A 19,954-nucleotide genomic window follows, 5' to 3' on the forward strand; every position below is an offset into this window, starting at 1 on the left:
ATTTATGTAGCGATTCCAGTAGGCTGATGTGTGTCGTTTAATTTAGGTTTAGGTTGGGCAGGTAAGGGAGCTTAGAACCCAAGTCCAAATCAGGAAGCATCATCCATTTAAATAGGACTGCTCTTGATGGCAACCCTTTTGCAATGTACCATATATAGTTTAGGGGCAGGGGAAGAAACGACTGCTTGGCACATTTTGCTTGTTTTGCCTTCCTTTGATAACTCATATTCCAAACATGTTAGCATCTGATGGAACAAGAGAGGCTAGGAAATCATTTGGGCCTGAATGCCTTTCCTGCTGGTGGCCAGGCTTCTCCACCCGGGCACCTTTGGCTAATGCCCCTCTCACTCAAATCTAGGCTATCTATCTAAAACACACAGAGAGATTTCTCTGTTTTTGTTTCTTTCGGGGGGGGGGGGTATAAGGATGAAGGTTCTCTGCATGGAGTTTTAATACCTTTCTAGGTGCCCTTATTGATGCTCATCGACCTTGCTGAATGCCTGAATGGGACATGCTGTATTAAGACACCTAAGATGTTCGCCTTTAGAATTCAGCACAAGGAACAGTAACTGTTGGGTCCTTCAAAGCTTTGCTGGTCTTTCCCCCACCTCCTCCCTCCCCCTCCCTCCTCCCTCCCTCCCTCCCTGTTTTTTTTCCTTGAAAATCCCTCTATTGTGCCAATCAAGCAGATGGTTTGCAGGAAATATAGCTTGGCCCCAATGACCGAAACTAATTTTAACTAGCTTTCCAAACCTGGCACGTTTGTTTTGCTCTTTCAAACCAGCTCCAAAAACAGCTGGCAAGGGTGAATTAAACCCATTAAAGACACATTTATAAGAAATTATATTCACATAGGTTGTCTGAATCTACCCCCTCCTCCCTCTATTCCCCCCAAAGAGGGGGGAGAGATGAGTGCATTGAAATGAAAATGGCTTGCATACACTACCCTCCTTAACATCGCCTGAAAGTCTCAAAACATTTTACTAAATAGATTAACTTGACTATTGTTTTGCATCACATTTATCAGCTTCATTAAGTGAATAGCTGAACAAATATATTACGCATGCATGAAAAGCTCTTTTGGGGACTGTCTTATTGTGTCCTCAGCCCTGACAGGTGGTTAACTGTGTGGTGTTTCCCCCCCTTTTTCTCTTCTTTTTCTCTCCCTGCCCCAAAGAAAGAAGGGATCTTGGATAAAACAGCAGAGACGAGACTTGGCAAAGGAACCTGGAGGCGAGAGTTACATGCTTCCACCCCTTCCATTCAGACTGGCCAACCCTGAACGACCATGTTCTCAAATACACAGACGAAGGATGTGATCAGGTCAAAAGTAATTCACTGGAGTTTTGTCCCTGTTTCTTTGCCAGGCCAACTGTGAGGCTAGTTAATTTGTCCCTTCTCTTCTTAATGTGTTTCACTTGTCTACTTTGAATTTTATTTTCCCATTTGTCATGTGTCTGGTTATTGTTGGTATTAATTCAATCTCTATCTCTACATATATTTTCCTCAGCTTTTAAGCCACACAAAGCAATCAAGCAGAGATTAAGCATCGTCCAAGCCTTCCCCCTGCAAACAGCTGAGCAGTCATGACTGTGGTCCACAAGTAGACGGAGCATAGGGCTTCAAGCTCATCAGCTTCATTGGGAGTCCGTCACCTAGTCCTGCTCTTCCAACTTCAGTTTCTAATGTGTCAGATGAGCACATCAACAGCCTATGCCAGCCTTCCCCAACCTGATGCTCTCTAGATGTTTAGGACTACAGCTCCGTCAGTACTGAAGAACTTGATCACACAGTAAGTTACACAGAAGTAAGAAGCAAGATTTAATCCTTCTGTATGATACATACTAACACAAGAACAAGAATAGTCCTGAATGCTAAGTTTTAGGAAGCTCTTGCAATCCTTGCTGTGATTTCCTGCACCACATTTACAAGGTCAATCAATGATTACAGTGACTGAAGTCTAGACTATAAGAACATAATAAATGCTTGCCAAAGGATCATCTAGTCCAGCACTCAATATGACCCTTACCTTTGTTGCACAGCATTGACATAATTCACTCTAATACCAGTTGAGACCCAGTATATGTCAGGTACAGTAGTACCTTGAGTTACATGCGCTTCAGGTTACATACGCTTCAGGTTACAGACTCTGCTAACCCAGAAATAGTACTTCAGGTTAAGAACTTTGTTTCAGGTTAAGAATGGACCTCCGGAACAAATTAAGTACTTAACCCGAAGTACCACTGTATATCCATCATCTCTGCATACTGGTTAAATCCTAATGAGAGTGTAACTGTTCTAGGGTGGACAATCTACACATGGAATTCTGTTAATGCTGAGACTTTAAATGTTATTAAAACATTCATAAGCTACTTTGTACTATCTAAGCCATGTTGAGAATATACTGTTGAAATGTGGTATACAAATATTCTCTAAGTATATAAATACATAATTTCTTAAGCTTATCTTTGTAATAATGGTGCTTCAACCCAGCTGATCACTAATTACCATTTTCAGTTTCCCTTCATTCAACAATATCCTAGACAACCAAACCAGAAGGCACGTATAGTTAAAGCTATGGTTTTCCCAGTAGTGATGTATGGAAGTGAGAGCTGGACCATAAAGAAGGCTGATCGCTGAAGAATTGATGTTTTTGAATTATGGTGCTGGAGGAGACTCTTGAGAGTCCCATGGACTGCAAGAAGATCAAACCTATCCATTCTGAAGGAAATCAGCCCTGAGTGCTCACTGGAAGGACAGATCATGAAGCTGAGGCTCTAATACTTTGGCCACCTCATGAGAAGAGAAGACTCCCTGGAAAAGACCCTGATGTTGGGAAAGATGGAGGGCACAAGGAGAAGGGGACGACAGAGGACGAGATGGTTGGATAGTGTTCTTGAAGCTACCAGCATGAATTGGACCAAACTGTGGGAGGCAGTGGAAGACAGAAGTGCCTGGCGTGCTCTGGTCCATGGGGTCACAAAGAGTTGGACACGTTTAAACGACTAAACAACAACAACAATGGCCGTGCTGTAGATAGATATTATGTAAGCTTTATGCAAGTGAGTAATATTAAAACACTTGTTTTTTTAAAAAAATTCAATTCCTCAATTTCAGAGTTTTCAGCTCTGGTTTATTTCTGGTGGGTTGAAGCCAACTTATACCCCCTTAACATATACGACTGAAAAATGTCAGCAGCATTGAATATAGTGTGAATAAATCCTTTTGGAATGATTCACAGTCTGCTTGAAATTTCACAGTCCCAAGTATTTTGGTGCTCACTGCAACCTCGCCTACCTCTTTGCATAGTACCACGCACAAAGATGACCTCTCTTCACCACAAATGGTAGCATAGGGCCAACTTTAAGAGAGCTTTGAATGGCTGTGTTTAACCTTCCCTATGTAATGTGCACCCTAAAGGCTGAACTACAAATCATATGATATGTTTAGAACATGCCTTGTAAAATAATCCCTAGCGACCCATGCTTTTTCAAGTAAATGGAAGTCTTGTTTTCTTTTTCTTCTCCATACTTCCTTCCAACTTATTTAAAAACAGGTTTTTAACTGGAGCTTTTGAGAAGCTTAGTTATCAGCTATGCACAATGAACCGTACAGCAGAGAAAATGTTTTGATAAGAGTTTCAAAGCTGGCCTGATAATCTAATTAGAGAGTGTAAGTTCTCTGCCAGAGAGCTGCCTACAGAGGGTGGCGGGGGGTGGTGGTGGAGGCTTTTCTCACACCTGGTGGATTGTTTGGTCAATCTTTTTAAATGCCTGTGGCTTTACAGGGGGAAAACTTTTTTCCTTAAAACATACACCCCCATACAAGTTCCTGTGCAATGCAATTGAAAGAATGTGGTGGTTGTCAACATGAGTTTGGTATAAGGGTGCGGTACAAAATGTGGGTTCACTTTACGTTGACCTTTACTCACAGTTATCAAAAAATGGCATATAAAGGAAGGTGTGGGAAGACTTTAAAAGACCATAATAAATTTGGATAACTGTTAAAATTAAGAGCTGAGCACCCATGTGTATTTTGGGTTCTTAGGACTCAAAATAGTTAGCAGCTGTGAGTGAGAAGTTCTGAATTGTAGCCACATCAACAGAACTTTTTTTATAATTAAAAAAAAAGCACAAAAAACACCCTGTTTAGTCCTTGATTCCTACAAACAAAATAAAGTACCTTGTCGAATAGGGCCCATTGAGCAGGAATTATGGGTTAAGAGAGGGGGTATGAGATGGCAGCGTGGGTGCTTGTTTATCAGGCAGGAGTTGTCAGTTGTTAGCAAAGCCAATGAAAGGAAGGACGCCAGAGTCTGATGGCTGGGATAGCATTGATGTGAGGTAACGGAGTAATCGGATTGAAAGTTAGCCATAGTATTTATGTCAGTTCACGTTTCGTCAAATGAATAATATGGGGTTGCTACCTAGCCCAGGCCTTGGCCTAAGGGTTCAATTATAAAGCGTCTAGGGCTCATTTGATTCAAATATAAATTAATTCTCACTGAAGCATTGGCTGATTAATCTATTTGCATAATAGTACGAGGGGAACTGCACCATGGTTATTTTGCAGGGATTCTGAAAAGCTTTAAATTCATTTAAAAGAATATTGTGTGAGAAGTCAGAGAAGCTGAAATACCTCTATAGGACTTCTGAAGCCATTTTTAGAAAGAGGCTGATGGGCTAAATTCTAAGGGTGTCTGAATTTGATTGCACCAAAAAAAGGCTGCATTTTTGTCTCCTTTATGTCTGTTGTGCGTCCTTTGCTTTCAAAAGTGTGCTCCATTCCCACCATTTTTCTTTCTTTCATGGACCATATACTAAGATAGGCTGAAGGAATATTGGGCCATTTACCACAGCAAAGCTTTTGATGCAATAATACACGTCCAGATAGGTCACCCCTCTTCAGGATGATTGGCGTTATAAGCACATGATTAATGGATAAAGAAGAATTAGGAATTATCACTAGTGGTACTAGTGCAAGTATACATTAAATAGTGATTCCTACATAAAAGTAAGGAATGGGTCATTTTTTTTGTTGCTTCAGTTTTTTTGTCAGCCAGTTTAAATGGGTCATTGTTCTACTCCACACCCACAGATGCTTACAAGACAAGCATCTGATGCAATAGCTCATTCCAAAATACAGTACAAGAATTATAGAGCAATCCTTTGGGGTAGGAATAGGAGGAATCAAAGGCAGAGGAAACTTCAAATCCAAACCCAAGGTAGCCATAGGCTTCTCTTCTGGGAAATAAATGATGCTATTCCCCAATTCCATGAGTGTTTTGGGGAAACAGGAGAGCTTTGGATCCACAGCTTCTCCCAGAATGCCTTATTTTTGCCCTTTCTGGAGTCCAAGATCTGATGTTGGTAGAGCAACAACTATCTCCAGGGACCTCTTTCTCCATTCTTGGAGAGAGAGATGCAAAATAGTCTAACAGCTTCTGGGATGCTCTCAGAGAGACCAGAGGACTCCAACCTTAGATTGTGCACACACTATACCTCTAAAGGACATTTGAAGCACATTTTGACCCCTCAAATAATTCTGAGCACTGTAGTTTGTTAAGGCTTGCCAGGAATTGTAATTCTGTGAGAGGTAAACTACAATGCCCAGAATACTTTGAGGAAAAGAATATGGTTTGAATGTGCTTTAAAGGTTAAAGACTTATTGGAGAATAAAACTCCAAGGTGGCTTTCACCTCTGGAAGCTAAGGCCCGAAAAAGACCCAATATGGAGGCCAAATGGCCAAAATATTGGGAAATACTGGAAAAAGATGGAGACAATTGGAAATTGCAGAGTTTGGAGAAAATGAAGGATAAGGTGCGAGACTGGTTACATTACGCTCAGATTAAAGAAGTTTTTAAAAATGACAAAAAGTTAGGGTTCCAGGTGGAGAAATCGAAGTTAGAAACAGAATTGTTAGAACCAAAGACTAAGGTACTATCTAGAATGTATAACTTGCTGTTAAAATGGAATACACAAGACGAAATGGTTAAATCGGCTATGATAAAGTGGGCGCAGGACATTGGGCATAACATTATGTTTGAGGATTGGGAAAGGTTGTGGACCACTGGGCTGAACTTCACAGCATGTAATGCTCTGAAGGAAAATATAATGAAAATGATATATAGATGGTACATGACCCCAGTTAAACTTGCCAAAATATACCATTTGTCTGATAATAAATGTTGGAAATGTAAAGAAAATGAAGGAACATTCTTTCACCTCTGGTGGACATGCCCTAGGGTGAAGGCCTTCTGGGAAATGATATATAATGAGCTGAAAAAGGTATTTAAGTATACCTTCACTAAGAAACCAGAGGCCTTCCTCCTGGGTATTGTCGGCCAGAAGGTGCTAAAGAAGGACCGAACATTCTTTATGTATGCAACAACGGCAGCAAGGATACTCATCGCAAAAAACTGGAAAACTCAAGATCTACCCACACTGGAAGAGTGGCAGATGCAGCTGATGGACTATATGCAACTGGCCGAGATGACTGGCAGAATCCGAGACCTGGGAGAAGAGAAGATGGAGGAAGACTGGAAGAAATTTAAGATTTATCTACAAAAACATTGTAATCTGGTTGAATATTAAGAAGGATGCTAGATTATAAAAAAGCGGCCACCACTAAATTAGAATTAAAATTTGATGATAAGTGAGACTAAAGAAAATATAAAATTTTTTGGAAGAATTGCTAGATCATATTTGAATGACTGGACATGAGATTTGTAAACAAGTTGATAATTTGTTTGGAAAAAACTTTTAACGATGTAAATGGGAGCGGGAGACGTGAGGGAGTCCAAAGAAGTGATGAAACTATGTTTCTGACAGAAGTAAGATTGTTTATTATTTGTGCATTTATATTTAAAAACTTTAATAAATATCTTTTTTAAAAAAATATGAATGTGCTTTAAAGGTATTGTATGTAAGCAGCCTTTTTTTTAGGTGACACTGCTGTTATATTTTACAGACTGGAGACTCATGCTTCCACAGAAGCAGATGTTGCCTCCTGCTACATATGCATACATTGTATTTTACTTTCCCTATAGTCTATGATTTGAATATAGGGATTTGCTTTTATCTTCTGGAATCAACTAGTCTGCATAACATTTGTTGATTTCTGTTTCTGTCATTGGTAAAGACTGGAATGTGACCTTCCCCCCGTTCCTGGTATAGAATTTACCATATAGAATTTGGGAGGGGGAAAAAAATTAAAGGAGAAGCATTTGCTTTGGCTTCTAGTATCCTTTGCAGTGACATTATTCTGGAGAGAGAATGCATGAAGGAAGGAAGGAGGGAAAGACAAAATTGCAACTCCAGAGCAATTTAATATGATTTATCAAACCTGATTGCCTCAGAATAATGTACAGTATAATCTCATTAAGCTAAATGGGCCTGAAGTTATTAAATAGTTGTGGGTCATCAGAAGATTAGCTAAATGGGGTGCTATTTACATTGGATTATACTGCGTATCAGAAAATGAATACATGCCTAATTTCTTCTCTGAATATTTATTCATTCTTAACTTTTACATGGCTGCTACCAATTTTCATGTGTTGGTTAGACAAGGAAAGGTATTGGTCACTGACAGAAAGAATATACTACACACAAGGACCAATATGGTGAAAGTTTCTTCTCACAGCTGGAGAGCTACTATCCTTTAACTCTTACCCTCTGCCCTTGACTCTTACTCACCTTACAAACGGGACAATAGGCTGGTTCCTTTAAATTTCCCAAAACAAAATGAAAGCAGACAGTTTCTTCTTCTTGCTCTTTCCCTTATCAGTTGTAGTATCTGCCTCCATTTACTCCTTTGCTCTATGGCACAAGAAATCCTTGTGTCTGGTGGGAGGGATGGCAGATAGGGAAGGGAGTAAACACAAGGAGCAAGAGCTGCCTTCTCTCCAGATGCAAAAGTCAGTGTGGTGGAGTGGTTAGTCGTTAGTGTGTCAGACTGGGTGTCTAGGGTTTAAATCCCCACTCAGGCATGAAGCTCACTGGGTGAATATGGGCGAGTCTCAGCCTAATCCTACCCCACAGGATTGCTGTGGCGATTAAATGAGGGGGAGGACCATCTATGCCACCTTGAGCTCCTTGGAGAAAAAGGTGGGATATAAATGCAGTAGGTAGATAGATAGATTCAGAAATTTTAAGGAACTTTGTTAAAGTGGGAATCTCACATTACCTTCATTATTCTTAAAAAAAAAAAAAATAACCCAGAAGGAAAAACAGAGATGAAGGACTGGGGCAGAACTCTGAAGGTGAGTAAATTACTGTGAGCACACCATACAAATGACTTTGCCCAAAGAATCTTGGAAAATGTACTTTACAGACCCATAGTTCCCAGCACTCTTGACAAACTACAGTTCCCAGGATACTTTGAGGGAAGTCATATGCTTTAAATGTGCTTTAAATGTATGGTGTGTACACAGCCATGATATAACCAAAATGTGTTAGGCACCACCAATGTTTTTCATGGTTTGTTAAGCATTTTGGGATTCCCTTCTTTGGGGGGGGGCTATTAGTGAAGTAACTGAGTGACTTTTGAAGTGAATCTGGCATGAGTATGGTGCTTGAATTAGCCTTGAGGGAACTGGTGGTGAGCTCAGATTTTCCTCACAAATTGAAGTTTTTGGTGCGTGTAGGGGGGCGGGGGGGGGGAGAGATCTCTTCAGGGCAGGACTTGATGACACTTAAGGCTCTGGCTACCAGGTGTGGTCCCTCCAATTCACTGCCTCATAACAGTGCTTATAGAACAGCTGCTTTTGACTCTATACTTAAAAGTTAGAATGGCATGCCTAATTAATAGAACATTGTCACAGGATAATGGTGGCCCTGCTGATTTGCTGTAGTGTTTGTCATCAGCAAACAATACTGAGGCAAACACTAAGACATCTGCTTCCCAAACAGAAGCCCATCTTCTTCCTGTGACAACTTTCTAGCCCAATTAGCCAGTTACTTTTATACCAAAAATGATTGATTTTGGCTTGCTTGGTTTTGCCTGGAATTAAAGCAGTCCAGCTTTAACTGATTTAGGAAGGTGACCCAACCATTAGTATTAACCACCAATAGGCACTCAGGCCAGCTATAAAAGGATCTCAGGAAAGTTGAGACATAGTCTGATACCTTAGAGAACTGCTACCTGCCAAACTAGAAAGTGCTTGACTAGAATGCTCAATGGACCATTAGTAATAGTTGTTATTATTATTATTATGCTTCCATCTTAATCCCATCATCCCCCCCGCCCCCGATCCAGTTTCAGGTCCTGTTCCACTTCTTCCTTCAATGTTCCACTGATTGACAGATAAATCTATTTTCTTAAGTGCTGTTCATTGGTGAAGAGGAAAAAAACACAGTGAAAGAATAATAGCACATTTAGTTCTTTTATGTGAATCATTGAGAGAAATGCTCCTTTACTCAGAGTTGCAGGAAGCTGAATGACTGGCATAACTAACTAGCCATTCTACAATGGGATATGTTCAGCAATATTTATGTGAGCTTTGTAGGCTAAGATACACTTGGGTGGCAATGAATTGTCAGTTCCTATATCAATCTGCCAAGTATGAATAGGCCTTAGTGAGCCTGAACATTAAGTTCAGGAATCCGTAAAGCTGATAGAGATCATGCATGATATCGATATGACCTTAATCTCGGAGGATATAAATTAATCCATTTTAAGCAAGCAAGCCACCTTATTCTGCAAAGTTGCATCTCAGATTTTGCACAGGACATTTTATAAAGAAGCAAATAGCTAATTAATGTGATAACTGAAGTGGCAGCTATTGTGATATGTTTACCACTGTGCTGGCTTCCATTGGTATCCCCCAAATTAGTGTTATAAAGAAACCTTGTCTGTGATAACTAAATGTGTGTTAAGATATTTAGGATCAACATTTGAGGTCCATCCACTATTCCTCCAGCCACCGTAACATAGATTTCCCTCCCAACTTGTCATAAGGGCCCTGGAGTATTGTTTGATTTCAGGGCTATATATCTACCACCCATGACTTAATCATGAGTAAGGGAACTGACATACTGTGTATTACTGAGATGTGGGTGTGTAAGCTGAGAGAAACTGATTTCTCAGCAGCGGTGTTTGCCTAGGGTCAGCTGAGTTTCTCTATAACACTAATATATGCATGAGAATTGGTTGGTGAGAGATCATTATAGCCTATAGCAGCCTTCCTTAAACTAGTGTACTCCAAATGTTTTGGACAACAATTCCCATCCACCCCAGCTGGCATGGCCAATACTCATGGATGATGGGAGTTGTAGGAGAACACCTGGTTGCAGAAGGATTTGTATTTCTTCTCTCTTTCCTCACTGCCCTCAGAATGCCTGTTGAAGTCCCGGTTCCTCTCTGGAATAGCAGTGGTAGTCACCATCACTCCCAAGTGCCTCTCCCACTTTGCAGAGCTCAGTCTTCTCCTTGGCTTTCTGAGGAGCTCCAAGCAGTGAGGCTTTCTAAGAGATGAGTACAATATTAATGGTGAAAGTCTCAAAGTGAATTTGACTGAAGCCAGAAAAGAGCTCATTACTGAGCCTACTGAGTGACAGTGATGGTGACAAAGCCATTTTAAGTCCTTTGCTGCTTGAGGCAATGAAAAATATAGTGTCTCACCCAGTCCATGTATGATGGCTAATAAAGCTAGCAGCTTAATCTTCCTTCAACACTGGTGACCCAATAGCATCTTCCATGGTATCTGAGAGCAGCAGACTAGCTTAAGGAGCAGAAGACAGATTATGGGGCAGAAATGCCACCTAAGGCAGCTGGCCCTGGATTGCAGTGAAAAAGCATGACTTGCCAAGCCACCATTGCATCCTCAGGGTGCCACCCAGTGGAGCTTTTCCAAGTTCTTCAGGGCCTACTTCAACTTGGGCAAATTGGTGGCATTAGAGAAACTTTGGAGAGTCACTAAGGTAAGTTTGCTAAGTACTTTGAAAATAAAGGCTTTTGCATTTACCTTGACCTGGACTTGTTCAGAAGTTCAGGCAGTGGATGTATCTATGGCACCATTAAGTTATGGGGTTATGGGATGCATTTTTGTTTTTGCAGCTTTGGGCTGTGAAGAAGGGGCTTGAATGAGTGTGGCCTGCTATATGTCTTCTTGACTATTGTCCTTCTTGGCTAGCAAAAGTGGGTTGACCAGCTGAATCTAGAAGATAACAAACATCTCTTTATGAAAGGAAAAAAATTCAATTGTCATTAATAATTTGGTGGTGAGGCTGCTCATGAAGAACCCCTTCTTCATGTCCAGAAACACTATGCCAAACTGGGCAACATTATCCTCAGAGATGTCCAAATCACTGCGGTTTGGAACAGTTCAGTCTGCCACCTTGATTCGAAAAGGCATCCAATAGTATCTAAACAATAAACCAAAGCCTATACCTTAATCTCAGGAACCATCACATCCAACTGGAATGATGATGTCTTCAGAGCATTCTAAACTGGCAGAGTTTGGAACCATCATGCCAAATTGGGTTATGTGATGCCAAATTGGGCCATGATGTTTTCAGAAGCATCCAAATTGGCATAGTTCAGAACAGTCATCTCTTTGGAATGGTTCAGTCCACCACCTGGAGTCAACAGTATTCAAGTGTAGACCAAAACCCACTCCTCACTCTTCGGAACTGTCACTCCAAATTGGGTGATCATATCTTCAGAGGCATCCAGGCTGGTGCGATTTGGAACCATCACATCAAACTGGGCCATGATATCTACTACTTGCAACCAGAAGTTTCAATAAGGCAGAATTAGTTACGGTGCATACAATGACTTGGAGGAGTATCACACAGTTTGCTCTCATGTCAACTGAACCACCTCAACTATTCCATGGAGGCCTGTTTGGTGTGATCTTCCATTTTTCTCCAGTGTCACATGTCATATGGCCCTGGAAAACTGGTCACAGTTCCAACTGGCCACAATCCCCCCTTATTTTCCTATATAGCAATGCCATTTTTCAAAATATGGAAAAAATAACATTATGTATTATATGTCTATCAAATAATTTACCCTTATTAGAAACAAAGGAAGATAGCTTATACCAAATCCAACCTTATAACTTGGTATTACCTATACCAATTGGGTACCTCCCCACACCAAAAAACAAATAATGTTGCAGAGGGCAGCTCCCCATTATCTATGACCACTGGCCATGCTGGCTGGAGCAGATGGGATTTGCAGTCTAAGATATCCAGAGGTCACCGTGTTGGCTACTCCTGGTCTGCACTGACTGACGGTGGTTCTCCAGGGTTTCAGACAAGAGTATTTCCCATTCCTACTTGAAGAAGCCAGGGATTGAACCTGGGACCTTCTGCCTGCAAATCATGTGATCAACCACTGAGCCATGGCCCTTTCCCATAGTGACATAGTGGCAGAGGTTAGAATGTACATCTGTTGTTTAATTGTGTTTTGCTGCATCCGGAAGTCCATTTCTCTCCAGCATCCATCATAGTCATTATTATTTTAGTAAAAACAGAACTGATAGTTCAGACACACAGTTCTGCTATATAGAAATGGCAGAAATATATTCTATGGCATGTGGAAAACTCATTACTACTACTACTACTACTACTACTATTTCCTTATTGGTAGAATTATACTGAAAGATGAAGAGTTCATAAAACTACGAACTGGTGGTGACCCAATAATCCAACATATGGAAGAAGCCAAAATAAATCCCATGAAGCTGACAGATGAAAGAGAAGCCAGAGTGCAAACTAGCTTACAAAAAATGGTCAAATATTGTCAAGTGATCTGATGGTAGGTTGTCTTATATACCGACTGCATTGTGAAAAGTAAAAAACAAGCACTATGTCTTGCCAGGAATAACTAGCTTGAAAATGAAAGCGGGGAGACAGGGAGATGAGCAGGAGGAGAGAAAGGATTGTTGTCTTTTTAATGGACTTTTAAGAAGTGAACAGCCACAGTGTTTCTAGGGAATGTGATCCTGGTCAGTAACACACAGACCTCGGGGCAGAGAGGTCCTTAACATTCCGTTAGGACCTTTTGAACTCTGTTCATGCTACAAAAACTTCCTTTGAAAGGAACTGATTCACTGGCCTGTCAGAATTAAGGGGGGAGTGATGCTAAATTAATGCCCTCCCCCCGCATCTTGTTTGACTAAGAATCTGGCTGGGGAAGTATTAATTCCAATTGCTGCTGGATTAACAGTAGGCCCTATATTCAAACCCTTATTAGCCCTTTAATATGAAAGAAAAGCCACACATGGCTATTAATTACGTAAACAGCATTACTTTTTCATCGTGCATTAAAAAAGAAAGAAAGGAAAAGACCAGCCATTTCCCCATAATGGTGGGGGACTTCAGGAGTATAATTTAATTACAAACCCAAATGGTCGAGGCAGACCAAACACTACAACATTTTCCTTTCCCCCTTTTTTTATTTTAATACAATCATTCTCTCATTAATTGCTCGGATCTGTGAAGGGAAGGCCTCCAAGCCCGGGCTTTGCACAAAACTCATCCAAGAGTGAAGAGGGCAAGCTGAACACTTTAGTCCGTCCAGCTGCCTTTAAGTGAATGGTTTTCTGAAGGGTATGAATGCTTTCTGTCTCTCCTCATACAATGTAGGTGTTACTGCTCTGAGGGAAAGAAACAAAACAATAATCACTTGAAGGGAGCTCAGTCCTGCGGAGGGGAGGGCAGCGTTCTCACTCACTCATAAAATCATGCCTCCTTCATATCAGTAAGAGGGACATGGTACAAAAGGTGACTTCGAATGGTACTTTCAGGGGGTCGGGAGAGCTCTTTGAAAGCACCGAGCTATTCTAAATGAGATTGGAATAGCATCTGCCTTGGTTTTGTGAGTCAATCGGTGGGCATTTTACAGTGAAATAACCCTCAAAAAGACCAAGTAGCACTTCTAAAGATGCACAGAGGAGATGCATTTTAATACAAAGACCCCTTCCACTATGCCTGCCTGCCTGCGTGGATATCCACCATTAACATCTCTACAAATGCCTTTTAAAATAACGAATGTGGGCTATGGGATTTCTCGATTTCTCTCTCTCTCTCTCTCTCTCTCTCTCTCTCTCTCTCTCTCTCTCTCTCTCTCACACACACACACACACACACACACTTCTGTGCCATAATAATGCAAACACTGGGGTCTTATGATATATAGTAGGTGCTTCTTTTATAACAGGACATGTTGGCACAGATAAATTTTGTTTGCCATAAATGTGGGCAAAGTGGTTCTTGTTAAACATACAGTATGTGACATATATAAGCAGTGGCCTATAGCTAGTTGTTTTTTTTAAAAAAATAGTTAAAATGAGAGTGTGCTGCATGTAGAATGAGGCACATTTCTGCCCTGTCCCCCCAATAATAATGTTATTTATGTGAATCTGAACCTATTCAAGATCTTTCACATTATTTGTTAATATTCCATTCCATAGATTAGGCAGAAGAGGTTGTTCTCAATCCTGAATAAGGATTAATAAGTGAAGTTGGATGTTTTGGTTAACCCATAATTTTTTAATTATGCTATTTTCTGTATCTAGATGCTGAACTTAAGGGAAAATTTGTTTAAAATAAGTCACTCAGTGTCAAAAGGATGCAATGCAAGCTAGGGGCATTTTTGTAAGCTGGCTTTTCTTTTTCTTCTCTCTTATATACAGTGTTCCCTCAGGTTACATACGCTTCAGGTTACAGACTCCACTAACCCAGAAATAGTACCTCAGGTTAAGAACTTTGCTTCAGGATAAGAACAGAAATTGGGCTCCGGCGGCGCGGCGGCAGCAGGAGGCCCCATTAGCTAAAGTGGTCCTTCAGCTTAAGAACAGTTTCAGGTTAAGAACGGACCTTCAGAACGAATTAAGTATGTAACCAGAGGTACCACTGTAATGTAAACATTATATAGCTAAGATAACTTGCAGTATGTAAAGAAAAGCTAAAATGCAATAAACTTGACTTCTCGTGATGTGGAAAGGTGAAATTAACCATTAGTAAATTTGATATCAGAATGGCTTTGGTCATGCTCTGTGTAGCTCTGATAATAATTAAATTAGGTTTACTATTTACAGATTTGCCTCTTCTGCAGAGGGGCTGCAGGCTTCAGACTTGCATTCTGTGGAGAGGTATACTGCTGTCCATTTTCCCCCAACTATTTTTTCCATCAAGGTCTCTCACTCTTTACACAGGAATTCCTATCCAGCACGTTGGCTGCTAATAGATTGATGGGAGAAAGGTGGAAAGGCACAAATAGGTAAGTTTACTGAAATCGGGTGCCTCTTTCTTGGGGGGGGGGGGGTTTAAAAAACCATTCTGGCCATGTTCAGTCTGCATTTAAGCCCTTTTGCGTTAGTTACTTTTGGTCTGAGGAGACCTTTACTCTGATTCCAGCATAAAAGGGTGAGGTGCAGTGCTTTCTATAGCAAAAGCCCTTGCTGGGTCAGAGTAAAAACCTCTCCCCCCACGCACCAAAGCGGACCAACACAAAAGGTTTAAGGAGGAAAATTGTTAAAAGGGAAACCCTTTTCTCTTTGGGATGAATGCATTGGGGAGATTAAAACTTTCATTTGAGATTTTGCTGTATTCATAGTAGTGAGGCTATGAATAGAGCTAAGTCAGAGCCCGCAGTGGTGGTGGTGTGCCCTTTTATACTCTGGCACATCTTCAGACACAGGTTGTTTTGCACTTGAAAGAAGGGGAATGTGGGATTTTGACAGCTGATATTGGCCTCTGAGCTCTTGATGGGGATTTTCTAATTAACCCCAAGAGCCCATCAGGTGGTCAAACTGGAATGATTTCTGTCAGAGAGGGCAAAAAGTTGGGTTTCCCTATTCCTCCTTTCTATCGAGTTCACTGGGGAAGTCTTTTAACATCACCTATTAAATGAAACCAATTTTGCTTCTCTTTAAAGGGGTTTGGAAACTGAATGGGCAATGTAACCCAGGCAAGCTGGAGGTTTCACAAAGGACTTTTGAACAGGTTAAAAAACTGTGTCGATAGCCAAAATGACAATGCCATTAAAATCTCTTAACGATTACATTGTCAGTGTTTTGGCCCCAGAGATAGATGGTAGGTAGGTAGGTAGGTAGGTAGGTAGATATTCTGTTTAATTTTGAAAATGTCAAGTTGAATTCTTTTTCAGGGGAACTAGATGAGCATTTACATTCTTGTGTATATCCTGAACGTGAATGATGAAGCGCTCTGAATCTGAAATAACTTTTCCTGACTGCACAGATCATTTTCCTACTATGTGGCACCAATCAAGTGCTCACCTTTTGTGAATTGAACTCACTACATAATTCGTTTCCACAGTCCTGGAAAGATTTGTGGCTACCAGGTCTCCTCCTGTGAGCATACAACACACATTGCAGAATTGTCCTAGCAAAATATGGATGTTTGTTTTTTCAGTTTCCTTGCCATAATTAGTGCAACAAGATATATGTGGATTAGAATCATAGAATCATAGAATCATAGGATTAGACTCTTTATACTGACTCAGGTTAGTTGGGAGAGGACCAGCATGATCTGAAGCACACTGCACATCTTGAAAGCATGCATTTGAATCTGAAGTGATGCAACAGAACTCTCAATCTATGATGTCAGAGTGATCAGATTTACTAGCTGGGAAGCATACATTTACATCATGTTTAGAAATGTGCACCAAAGCTGAGCTCCATGTGGAACAGCCCTGAAGGCAAAATCTAAATCTAATTCTACGAAAACTGCAACTGCAGAGAAGGAACATTTGTGCTCAACACAGGAGACGAAATCCACCTGTCTATTTCTTGACTGGGTCTTGTAGGTTTAAGCTGCAAGGAGCCACAGATGAAGTTTCAGCATAAGTGATGCTGTCTATATCATGCTTTCTCCGCATAAATCAAACCCATGCATTCACTCCCTGACAAATGGAAGCGGACACCGTAAGGAAGAGGGTGTGAAGCATGTAGGTTTAGAACAGCTAGTAGAAAGACATGATTATTTGTATTATTGCAGCACTGAGAGGCAACAAGCGAGATCATGGGGGCCATTGTGTTAGACATGGCATATATTTATAGAAAAGGACAGCTTTGGTTCCAAAGAGCTTACAACTTACACCGAAAAGAAAGAAAGGGTTGAAAAGGAAATAGAGGCAAAGAAGAAAAGTGACTTGTTCACAATTTCAGCTTTCCCTTCCGTCAGTGTGTGGGAGTGATCTACAGGCTTTGAAGAACAGAAGAAAAAAAGGAGGAGGGATGGAATAAGAATTCCAGTGAGCTTGCATATTGTAAGACTGTTTGCTACATTATAATTGGTTTTGCCTATTGAAAGTTGGCTAAAATATTTGCTTTACCCCCTCCATGCATCACCAAGACCAAGAGTGTATTCTAAAGCCTCATAAAATGATTCTGCTGTGTTGAAGATTAGAGATATAAAAGCCTTTTTTATGATCTCTATTTTGCCATGTGCATTTGCAGTGAACTGCAACCTCCTACCCCCTAGCGGTATAATTAGTTCAATCAAGCCACATTCAAGGTTGGGTCCGATACTGAAGAGTACACAGAGAAGCTTTGACTTGAGTGTTATTCCTTGTTTCATGGGGGGAGAGAGCAGGAAGGTAAGAATGTTCCATTCCCTGGTCATTCCATGGTGGGAAGAACTAGGGAAGAACTGCATCAATCCTTAAGTGCTACTCATCCAGGCCTGAAAAGCCATGGGCTACTTGGTGTGCATAGGTTGTTTGGTGTCCTTCTCCTGGCCTGTCATATTGAGGTAGTCTGCTTCTATGGAATGCTGGAATAACTCAAGCTGGAAGTGTTATTATGCAGAGAATATAATGCTACCATGTAAAATAACATGAGGCAATCACAATATTTTATACAACTCTGTCAGTGTGCATAGAGCATAAGAGAATATAGAATATGACAGGCCCCTGCCAGAAGGAGCCTTAACGTAAAATTCAGCACAGGAAGAACACATAGCTATCAACTTTTCCCTTTTTTAAGGGGAAATTCCCTTATTCTGAATAGGATTCTTTGCAAGAAAAGGGAAAAGTTGACAGCTATGGAAGAACAAAAAATAAGGGAGGTAAGTGGAGGTAGGGATCAGTAGGATGTTGTCCATGGTCTATTTGTGACAATAGTGCTATATAACATTTTGTCATTTTCTTTCTGTGTAGCAGTAATTGCATCAATTGCTGGAAAGAAGGAGATTTTTGATGTCCATAAAAGCAAGATTAAACCTAGTTATGCACTTTAAGCCCAACTATTTTCAGAACATGAACCTCCTTTGCACACAGCAAATCCTAGAGGTTCCGCATAGCTTTGAGTAGCTCCACAGAAATACATGCGCACTCTTCACATTGAAGCAGCTGCTGCCCCACCATACCATTTGCCACTAAGTGCTATGCCGTATTTTAATCAGTTTTACAAAATAAGCCACCTATCCTGGGACCATTGGTGAATGGTGGCTTGACTGGGAAAGGTTACTCTTAAGGACTGCATGGGCTAAATTTGTAACTAAAGCAGATTATAAAATTACATTCATTCATTCATTTATCATAATGTATATAATACTTGATTGTAAACAGAACCTATAAACAATGTACAAAAAACAAACAAACACAAAAAACACAAAGCATTAAAACTGTCAGTGAAAAATTCCAAAAGTAATAATAATGAAAATCTACAAAAAGCTAAAAACAGATTCAAACACATGTTGACTTCTGCATGTCTGGATAGGCTTGCCTGAACAAAAATGCTTTTGGTCACCTCCTGCCTGATGTGAATAAGGAAGGGAGTTCTAGAGTGTATGTGTTGCCATGCTAAATGATTGATTTCTTACAAATGCAGAACATAAGTATTTATGATGACCTCAGCATGCATTTATTTTTATTTTCTTTTACAATCAGTCACAGCTGATCATCTTCCAAATATGAATAGCCCATGGGCATTGTATGATGTATATCTAGACCAAACAATAAAAATGAACAGGATGAGATTAGCTGCAATCAAGGAGAGAGGTGGCTTGATACATACCGTATTTTGGCAAACTGCACATTGTCTTAATAATCATTGGCAAGATGATAACAATTTTAAATAAATGTATTCCTCCAGTTCTGCTCAGCGCTGCCATATATTATATCAAGTAGCATTAATCTTCCGGTCACAATTTGTCTGAGCTGTTGCTGTTACAGATTGTCTCATTGTAGAAGTGCAGCTGAAGCAGGGCTTGATTATCTATTATGTTAAGTATTCCTAAGAGTCAGGCTACAGCCAAGGGGATGCCCCAGACATCATCTAATTGTTTAGATTCTGCTCTCTGTTCTGAATTTCAGAATGTTGAGTGGAAGGGGGGGGGGATCCAGATCAGAACCATGGGCTGGGGGAGGGAAGGAAATGTAACCCTTGCCTTCAGCATAGTCCCAGTATTGTTCACACCCCCCTCCCCGATGCTATTTGCATAGAAGGGAAAAGACTCATTGATGCCAATATGAACTTTCCTCCCAATGCAAGTAACAGCCATAGGAGTATACAATATTCATAGAAAGGATTTGGGCTCCCCCCCCCCCACAGCTGAAGCTCATTGGAGCTCAGCTCTGGCACCTCTCAGGTGGGCACCATTGTCATTCAAAAAAACAAGGGAAAAGTTCGTGTTAAGCTCTGGCACTTCTTTTTCTAGAAAAATAGCACTAGAAAGGATTCCACTGCAAAATGCTCCATTTCCCTCTTCCCCCTTTTGTTCTTATATGGTGCACTAATTTGACCACAACTTACTACACTAATCTTTCAACAAGGACAATAAAAATAAAAATAAAATAATTAACAAAAACTCACCTTATTTTCTGGTTGTTTATATACCTGTACCATGGACATGCCACCAATTTACATTTTTCACTGTTTTATATATTACTGATAATGGTGGTGTGATTCAAGTTACTGCCATAGCCAAACTAAAAAGTTGTTCCCACTCTTTCCCACAACCAGGGGAAGTAGCCAGCAAC

At 40.6% G+C, this 19,954-nt stretch overlaps 1 long non-coding RNA gene across 2 annotated transcripts; it reads left to right on the top strand.

Annotated features, from left to right (window-relative positions):
- Positions 1–855: 855 nt before the first annotated feature.
- Positions 856–16,397, top strand: LOC309327637. 2 transcript variants are annotated; one of them, XR_014150605.1, is made up of 4 exons: positions 856–1,330; positions 1,511–1,792; positions 15,165–15,229; positions 16,288–16,397. It is a non-coding gene; the product is annotated as an uncharacterized lncRNA (long non-coding RNA). The 2 variants fall into 2 exon arrangements; XR_014150606.1 differs by lacking the exons at positions 15,165–15,229; positions 16,288–16,397 and adding an exon at positions 2,518–2,867.
- The last annotated feature ends 3,557 nt before the right edge of the window (positions 16,398–19,954 follow it).

The sequence above is a fragment of the Podarcis erhardii genome (genome assembly GCF_964252035.2).
Source record: "Podarcis erhardii genome assembly, chromosome: 1".
In the NCBI taxonomy this organism is placed as follows: Eukaryota; Metazoa; Chordata; class Lepidosauria; order Squamata; family Lacertidae; genus Podarcis; species Podarcis erhardii.